At 42.9% G+C, this 9,130-nt stretch overlaps 1 protein-coding gene and 1 long non-coding RNA gene across 3 annotated transcripts in view; both read left to right on the top strand.

The window, feature by feature from the left end:
- Positions 1-9,130, top strand: part of GRK3 (G protein-coupled receptor kinase 3) — a 155,269-nt gene that overhangs the window by 45,339 nt on the left and 100,800 nt on the right. The window lies entirely within an intron of this gene.
- The window catches only part of LOC119466875, an 18,666-nt gene continuing 16,983 nt past the window's right edge, over positions 7,448-9,130 (top strand). Inside the window, exon 1 of the long non-coding RNA XR_005195381.1 lies at positions 7,448-8,343. This is a non-coding gene — a long non-coding RNA (uncharacterized LOC119466875). The remainder of the gene's footprint in view (positions 8,344-9,130) is intronic.

Below are 9,130 nucleotides of genomic sequence, written 5' to 3'. Positions count from 1 at the left end.
AGGTGAAGAGCAGTGGCGTAATCTCTCTGCTCACTGCTACCTGTATCTCCTGGGTTCAAATGAGTCACATGGCTCAGCCTCCTGAGTAGCTGGAACTGCAGGCGCATGCCATCACGCCCAGCTAATTTCTGTATATTTAGAAGAGACGAAGTCTCACTATGTTGCCCCAGGCTGGTCTCGAACTCCTGACCTCAAGCGATCCACCCGCCTCAGCCTCCCAAAGTGCTGGATTACTGGTACAGTAATCCACAGTACAGTACCCAGCCTGCAGAGCACACTTTGTTCATTCAGCAGTTGATGGGCATTTGGATATTTCATTTTTTGCCTGGTATGAGCAATGCTACTATAAACATTTGTGTACAAGTATTTTATGGACATATGTTTTTATTTCTTCTTGAGTCTTTGTGTAGGAGGAGAATTGCTGGGTTGTATGGCAAATTCGTGTTTAACTTTTTAAGAAATTACCAAATTGCTTTCCAGAGTGGCTGTACTATTTTACATTCCTACCATCAATTTATGAGCATTCCAGGTTTAGCATATCCTCATCAATACTTATCTTTTTAAAAATTATATCCGTCTGAATGGATAGGAAGTGGTATCTTATTGTGGTTTTGATTTGTATTTCTCTAATAGTTAATGGTATTAAACATGTTTATGCGAACTGGTTATTTATATATCTCCTTTAGTGAAATTTCTGTTTAAATCTCTTATCCATCCTGAAAGTTGGATTGTCTTCATCTATGCTATTTGTTGTTTCTGTACGTTTTACAAACATTTTCCTCTGGTTGGTGGCTGGAATCCAGTCTCTTTTTCATTTTCCTAATGGTGACTTTTGAAGCACAGGTTTTGATTTTGAAGTCCAATTTATACATTTTTTTCTTTTATGACTCAAACTTTGGTGTCATATTTAAGAGCTTTTTGCCTGCGAAATTCACAAAGGTTTTCTTCTGGCAGTTTTATTGTTCTAGCTCTTATATTTCGGTCTGTGGAAGATTTTGAGTAAATTTTTGCCTATGGTGTAAGGCAAGGCCTAAGTGTATCTTTTTGGCATGTGGGTATTTGACCTCGTGTTTCTCATTAAATTTATTCCTAAGTATTTTAATATTTTTGGTGCTATTGTGAATATATTGTTTTCTTTATTTTAATTTTGGTTGTTCATTGCTAGTATACGGAAATAGAATGAATTTTTGTGTAGTGATCTTGTATCTGGTGATCTTCCTGAACTAGTTTATCAGTTCTAGTAAGGTGTGCATGCACGTGCACGTGTGTGTGTGTGTGTATTCCTTAGGATTTTTTATGTGTGGAATCCTATTGAATAAAAACAGTTTTACTTCTTTGTTTCCAGTCTGGAGCCTTTTATTTCCTTTCAAGTTTTACTTTTCACTTTAATTTATGAAATGTTTTTTCAGTTGGTCTCAAACGTATTTAGCATGATTTCCAAGAACATTTACCTAGAAAGAATACATAAATCATATTTGACATTTAGGGCCAAGGCATAAGAAATGGACCTGCTGTGAGTCCTTTAAGAGTCCTTTTTTTTAAAAAAAAATTCTGAGCAGTCCCTATCACAATAAAGATGGATGTAGATATACCATAGGTGCCTATTTTAAAAATTTGGTAATGATAAAAAAGCCCCAACATATTAAAAAACATAACTCTAACACATTTTAGGATTACTTCTTTTTGTCAGTTTCAATGAATAAAGTTGCCAGTCGATTTCATAATTTGTGAAATGATTGCTTGACTTGTTTAATGATCTAAATATAACATAGTTGGTTAACAGCTGTGTAAATCAGCAGCTTTGTATTCAAAGGTTGGGGTTAAATTACAGCAAGTAGAGCAATCTTGCAGAAGGTTGTAGAGAGGAAAACCTTAACCTGGGAACCAGCCTCACCTTTGTTGTCCTCGTTCCCACCTTTATTTGCAAGTGTTCATTTCTGTCACAGTGAAGGGCTTCCCCCCGACAGATTCCCCTGATTGACAGTGACACAGTCAGTTTCCACCCCGTCTTATCTGATCTGTAAGACTTCTCCAGCCAGAGCAGCCACAGCCTCAGAGAAGAAAAACCTGGGGTCCTATTCAGCTCTGCATCCATTATCCATGCCTTTGTGGAGACTTTTAGTGAGAGAAAGAGTGAAAGAGCCGTATAAACTTTCAGACAGCAGAGATCAACACTGCACTTAGCACGGCTAATTGGGTTTTCCGTTGAAGAGGCAGCGCAGTGACAAGGTGCAAGCAGTACGGGGAGCCTGGGTGACTTAGGGTCACAGCCTCTGCACAGTTTCAACTTGGGTTTCCTAAGAAAAATGCTGCCCAGAGAGGAAAGACATCAGGGCAGAGGGAAAAGCTGTTACTTACAAACCTAGTGGCAAGGCAGTCTTTTCAGGTGACTTCATCATCTGTGTCGGACCAAGCAAGTCTGGGCATCAGCTCCTGGTGCTGGGGTCTGCCCAGGCTGGGAGCCACCACGTGCCCCCACCTGCCCCCACAGTGCAGCCTCTGCACCGCTGAACATTTGGGACATCTGAGAGATTTGGGTTAAAAAAGATAAAAAAAGCAGAAAAAGGCTAAATCAGTTCTATGGGAAAATTTGATTGTCTTTTTTTTTTTTTTTTTTAAACCTGGCTTATTAGGGCTGGCTTTCCTTTTTAAAATTATTATTCAAGTTCTAAGATCAGCCATAATTATCATCCCCCCCAAAAAAAGAATTCAGAAAAGCTACATTTTGTTGGAATAACGCAATCCTTTAACATCTACCAATCACTAGAAACTATAGGATTGCTGATTTGCTGGCTAGCAAATATATTGTTTTTTATTTTTTTTAAATGTTACTTATTTATTTGTTGACACAGGTCTCACTGTGTGGCCCAGGCTAGAAATGCAGTGTAGTCTCAGCTCAGTGCAGCCCCGACCTCCTGGTTCAAGCAATCCTCCTCCCTCAGCCTTCCAAGTAGCTAGGACTACAGGCACAGGCACGTACCAACACGTGTGGCTAATTTTTGTGTTTTTTTATAGAGACAAGGAATTGCCATGTTGCCCAGGCTGACCTTGAACTCCTGGGCTCAAGAGATCCACCCATCTCAGCCTCCCAAAGTGCTGGGATTACAGGTGTGACCCACTGTGCACAACCATCTACTATCTGATTAATTTTTACTACTTAATTTTCCCTGATCTCTTCTGATCGTGTGATTAGAATACTATTAATCGATAAGTAGAATTACTATTAGTTTAAGACAGCGATGCTACCTGTGTACTAGATACTTCAGTGATGTGCTGGTAAAATGATGTGATCAAGTTTGCACAACTCCCAAGTGGCAGAGCCTAAGTTGGAAGTCATATGCTTTTTCCGCCTATAACCAGCAAAATTTAGTGTGGAAATTAGCATGCATATGAAGTTCTTAAGAAAAAATGACATATCAACTGTATACTTTTGATTCCTATATAATGATACTAAAATCCAGGATTTGGCAGCTGTGCACAGAGATCTCTCTGTAGCTGGTCTACTTTATGTGGTTTGCTGAAGGAGACATTCAATCAAATATGTTTGAGTCCTTCACTAGGAATGTCTCATTAAACAAAAAGGCACATGGAAAAGACGAAGACAATCAAGCCATAGAAGAGACCCATCCCTAGCCGGCTCATTCTGCAAAAGACGGGTAGCAAAGTCTGTGTGGGAAGCCCACACACCTCTGGCATTCCAGTATTGAACAGTTGCTAAGTGTGTTTACTATCTCCAAGGAGCCCCTGAGATACCCAAAACAGCCTCCTGGTCATTTTCCTGCGGCAGGAATTTAAATCCTAAGGCAAATGTGGGGAACGCTTAGCCAAGAGGCAAGCCTTGCTGATCAGCCAGCCTCTGCGGCTAAACTCAGCTTTGTAGCTCTCTCTCTGCCAGGGTCCACATATTTTAGGAAAAATAATTGTATGCTCTAGCAATATTAGCAAATGTGGGATCTTAATCTATGAGATTAAAATGAGAACAGCCAGGAGGAAATCCGCCCCGGTGATCCGGTCACCTCCCACGAGGCCCTTCCTCCCACATGAGATTTGGGCATGGATACAAATCCATACCATTTCAGAGGCCGCTTGGAAAGCTAGAGGCTGTGAGAGATGATGTTGGACCAGTGGGGAACCATGGAAGCAAAGGGAAGTCATGGAATTCTCAATTTTGAAGATAGAGCCAATAGATTTGTAAGAAATTATGTTTCAGTACAAAAAAGGGTTGCAGGGAGAAGCAGCCTGCTGGGGACACTGTGTCCTCAGATCCAGTTAGGGCCGAAGATAAAGGAGAGGCTGAGAGTACAGGAGGATGATGTTGTTTATGCCTCTTGGAATTAAAGTAACATGATGTGCAGAGTGGGCCATTTGCTGGTGTATTGTCACACCTCCTCTGCATTCTACCTGATGCTTTGAGGTCAGCATTAAGCTAAGAGCTTTAGCCTGACACTGATAGCTCTTTGCTAGATGAACAGAGAAGATTCTTAAGGGTGTGAGTCAGGAGTGAAATCCCAGCTGGGACAGAGAGTCCTTCTCGGCCCCGAGAGAGACTGTTTATAACATTGGAACACAGAAAGAGAAACTGGGACAACTTTTTAAAGAAGCAAATATTCTTACCTTGTACGATGATGCACTTACTCTCCAAAGAAATATTTTCTTTTAGTTTAAATCATTGTCAGTGTTTGGAGTGTGCTCTTTAGGAATTCACCTCCTTATCTTATAATTGATGGCTATTTAAGAAGCTTGAAATTAGCTGTTTTGTGGCTTCTACTTTTCAGCCAGCAAGTGAGTTCAGACTTGGTGACAGAAGAGAACTTGAAATGGAATACCTTGCTGGGAACACTCACTCTGGCCCTTTCTTTCATTGTTGCCTTTTAGTTTATTTTCAGAAGATACCTGATTTCTTATTCATGCGGTACCAAATATAAGAATCCAGGGTTACTTATTTTTTTTCTTGTTTACTAATAAATGTGCTCTGTGCTGTGTTCTTTTTAAAACAATGTAGTTGATGCATAATATGCATTTCCCTAATATGCATTTCCATAACTTCAAAAAGTATAGTCTTGCCCTTTGGGTTCAACTCGCCCCAGCCCTGGGCAGCCACGGATCTGCTTTTAGTCACAATAGATTACATTCACCTTTTCTAGAACTTCATATAAATGGATTCAAACAATACATGCTCTTTCATGTCTGGTTTACTTGGCTCAGCATAATATTCTTGAGATGCTTCCATACTGTTGCTCCCGTATCAGATTTTTCTTCTTGGTTTTTTTGAGAGGGAATCTCGCTTTGTTACCCAGGCTGGAGGGCAGTGGCATGATCCTGGCTCACTGCAACCTCCGCCTCCTGGGTTCAAGCGATTCTCGTACCTCATTCTCCCGAGTAGCTGGGAGTACAGGCACCTTCCACCATGCCTGGCTAATTTTCGTATTTTTAGTAGAGGTGGGGTTTCGTCATGTTGGCCAAACTGGTCTTGAACTCCTGACCTCAAGAGATTCACCTGCCTCGGCCTCCCAAAGTGCTAGGATGACAGGGATGAGCCAACATGCCCAGCCATGATTTTGTTTCTGTTTATTGCTGAATATTATTCTTTTATGTGTACTTAACACAGTTCACTTGTCTGTGGACACTGGAATTGTTTCCAGTGTGGGCAAGTTATGAATAAAGCAGCTACAGGCATTTATACACAAGCCTTGCGAAGGTACACTGTCATTTCTCTTTGGTAAATACCTGGGAGAGGAATGGCTGGATCCTCTCTGATAGGTGCGCACACATTACGCTTGTGATGTCTTTTTGAGGAATTGACTCATTTATCACAATGAAATGTCTTTTATCCTGGCAATATATTGCTCTGGTGTCTACTTTGTCTAATATTGATTTTAGTCACTCCAGCTTTCTTGACGTTAGTGTTGGCATGGTACATCTCCTCCATTCTTTACTTTGAAAGTGTCTCTATTTAAAGTGTGTTTGTTACAGGCAGAATCTGCTTAAGACTGTTTTTTAAACCCAAACTAACAATCCCTGTTATTTCATTAGAATTTTTAGATCATTTACAATTAGCTATCAGAATAGTTGGACTTGAGCCCCCCATCCTCCTCACTGTTTTCTGTCTGTTCTTTTGTTCTCCTTTTCCTGTTGTCTTTTGAATTGAATGTACTTTGATGTGTTAGGTTGTGGCCACACTGGCTTACTCGCTGTCCCTCTTCATCTCATTATTTAGCTTTTTGGTGTTTCCAGGAACGTCGAGGTCCCTGAAGTCTTGATGCCCTCACCTCAGCAAGAGCACCATGGTCTGCTTGGGTCCCCCTCCTAGCGCTGCAGTTCAGAAGGGACCTCCAGGCCAAGAGCTGGCCCCTCCTGGGATCCCCCTGGTTTATTTTCCTTCTCTGAAAGACCACAGCCCTTTCCATGTCTGAAAACAGATTCATAGAACGTGTTTGTCACACTTCCTGGTTGTTTATGGTGAGACATTGAGTCCGGCCCTTATTATTGCATTACGCTCTTGAAGTAGAAGTTCCTTTTTGAAATAAAATATTTGGCTCTTGGTGGGAAAATCGGTTAAATGTTTGAAACTGAGACTCCCAGTCAAATCTTAGACATAACGCCTTTGTTATAACTTCCTAGTGCAGTACAGATATGATGGTTGCTTCCAGGTTACCCATAACAGCACAGGCACATCTAAGAAGCTTTAGAAAAGACTGTATCCGTACAGTTTGCGGTGAGGATAACAGTTATTGAGCCCCTTGGTGCTCAGTGCTCTACCTATGCGCTCTCAGGTCGTCTACGGAATGACCCTGTGCAGGTCATGCTTGGCCGCCTTTTACGGGCAAGGAGCCGAGCCTCAGAGGTGAAGGGATTTGTCTGGTGCCTTACACATGGTGGTGGGCTGAGCTGGTTGTAGTCTGCCACACTCCAAGCTAAAGCTTTTGACCACTACACGAAGGTGAGTAAGGAGTTTTTTTTGGTTTTTGTTTTTGAGAAAGGGTCTTGTTCTATTACCCAAGCTGGAGTTTAGTGGTGCGATCTTAGCTCACTGTTGCTTTGAACTCCTGGAATCACGCGATCTTCCCATCTTAGCCTCCAGAGTAGAGTCGTGTACCGTCATACCTGGCTAGTGTTTTTTGTTGTTGTTGTTGTTGTTGTTTTTTGAGATGGAGTTTCGCTCTTGTTACCCAGGCTGGAGTGCAATGGCGCGATCTCGGCTCACCGCAACCTCCGCCTCCTGGGTTCAGGCAATTCTCCTGCCTCAGCCTCCTGAGTAGCTGGGATTACAGGCACGCGCCACCATGCCCAGCTAATGTTTTGTATTTTTAGTAGAGACGAGGTTTCACCATGTTGACCAGGATGGTCTCGATCTCTTGACCTCGTGATCCACCCGCCTCGGCCTCCCAAAGTGCTGGGATTACAGGCGTGAGCCACCGCGCCCGGCCTTTTTTTGTAGAGACAGGATCTGGCTGTGTTGCCTAGGCTGTTTCAGACTCCTGGCTTCAAGCGATCTTCCCCGCTAGCTTCCCAAAATGCTGGGATTATGAGACACTGAGCCCTACTAAACTAAGTTTTTGAAATGTCTTAAGGGGCAGCAGGAGAGTCAGGTTAAGTGCTGCTGGAACGTCCATGAAGTGGTTGGTTTCTTCCTGAGGTAGCTGCTGTTGCCAGGAGAAAGCGTTATGATTCATTTCCCACAAAAGTGGTTCCGTCTCCCCCTCTCTCTTCCTTTACTCTCTCCTGCTCCCTGCTTTCCTTCCTTTACTCTTCCTTTCTTTTGCCTTTTTTTTTTTTTTTTTTTTTTTTTTTTTTTTTTTTTTTTTTTTTTTTTTTTGGTTTTAAGGAGCCGAGAGTTTAGGCAAGAAGGGACAAGAAGGAAGGGAGAAGGAAGAAGCTCCCCTGAACCGAGACAGAGGGAGGGACACTCCAAAGCAGAGAGGGACCCCAAGTGGGGCAGAAACCTGCCCCGTGCATAGAGGCTGGAGGAGGGTGGTGACTGATTTGCATAGGGCTCATGGGATTGGTTTGACCAGACGTGTCATTCATGTAGCCCATGAAAAAGCTGGCCCTGCCACCCTAGCCTTTTAATATGCAAATGCAGGGCACCAGGATATTCTACAGGCATCGGGATTTGTGGGGGTAGCCATGTTGCCAGGAACTTGTGGGGCAAGGGCAAAGAGGCTTTCCCGGTACCACCTGTTGGGTGGACTCAGTTTCTAATGACCTGCATTTACATATCAAAGGTTACCCGCCTGGCTCTAAGGGCAGGGGCTTTACCAGAAACTTTTCTGGAGATGCTTTAAAAAATGAACACTTCCCAAGGACCCCTTTTTCTCTCTATCTGCCTAAAATAATTTCTTAGTAACTTCAACAACATTCCCCCCTGTGGAGATGCCACACTAACTGCTGTTAGGAGGTTTAGGGCGATGACTCTTTCTGGCTACTTCCTGCTGAGAAGGGATGTGGATTGGGGAACCGCAGCTAGGGCACCTCCTGGGGTCCATCTAAGGGTCCTCGGAAGAATGGCGTGTCTATGTGTGGTTCAGTTTACAGCACCATTTGGAATTTGATTGCTTCTAGGCGAGAAGAAACATTCAAGTTATAGTATTGAATATCCAGGGTACAAATATTAATACAAGACATACAAGTGAGAGAGAGCTTAATAAAGGGGTGAACGAATTCTATAAAGAAGACTGGAATTCATTAAAGAGGAATTGTAGCCACTCGGGGCTGAAGCCGGCATTTCCCCTGAGCCTGTCAATCATTTTGATTTGATTTTTAAGTACCTATAGATTCTTCTTTACTATGTTAGAGGTGTTAATCCAAAAGTAGCATGTTTCATTTAAAAGTGCATCACTAGGCTGGGTGCCATGGCTCATGCCTGGAATCCTAGCACTTTAGGAGGCCGAGGTGGGTGGATCACGAGGTCAGGAGTTTGAGACCAGCCTGCCCAAGATGGTGAAACCACATCTCTACTAAAAATACAAAAATTAGCTGGGCGCGGTGGTGGGTGCCTGTAATCCCAGGTACTCGGGAGGCTGAGGCAGGAGAATTCCTTGAACCCGGGAGGCAGAGGTTGCAGTGAGCCAAGATCGCACCACTGCACTCTAACCTGAGTGACAGAGCAAGACTTCCTCCCAAAAAAAAA

This window comes from Cebus imitator, unplaced genomic scaffold, assembly GCF_001604975.1.
Source record: "Cebus imitator isolate Cc_AM_T3 unplaced genomic scaffold, Cebus_imitator-1.0 Scaffold237, whole genome shotgun sequence".
In the NCBI taxonomy this organism is placed as follows: domain Eukaryota; kingdom Metazoa; phylum Chordata; class Mammalia; order Primates; family Cebidae; genus Cebus; species Cebus imitator.
The sequence above is the reverse complement of the archived record's forward strand: the minus strand, read 5'-3'. Positions and strand labels throughout refer to the sequence as shown.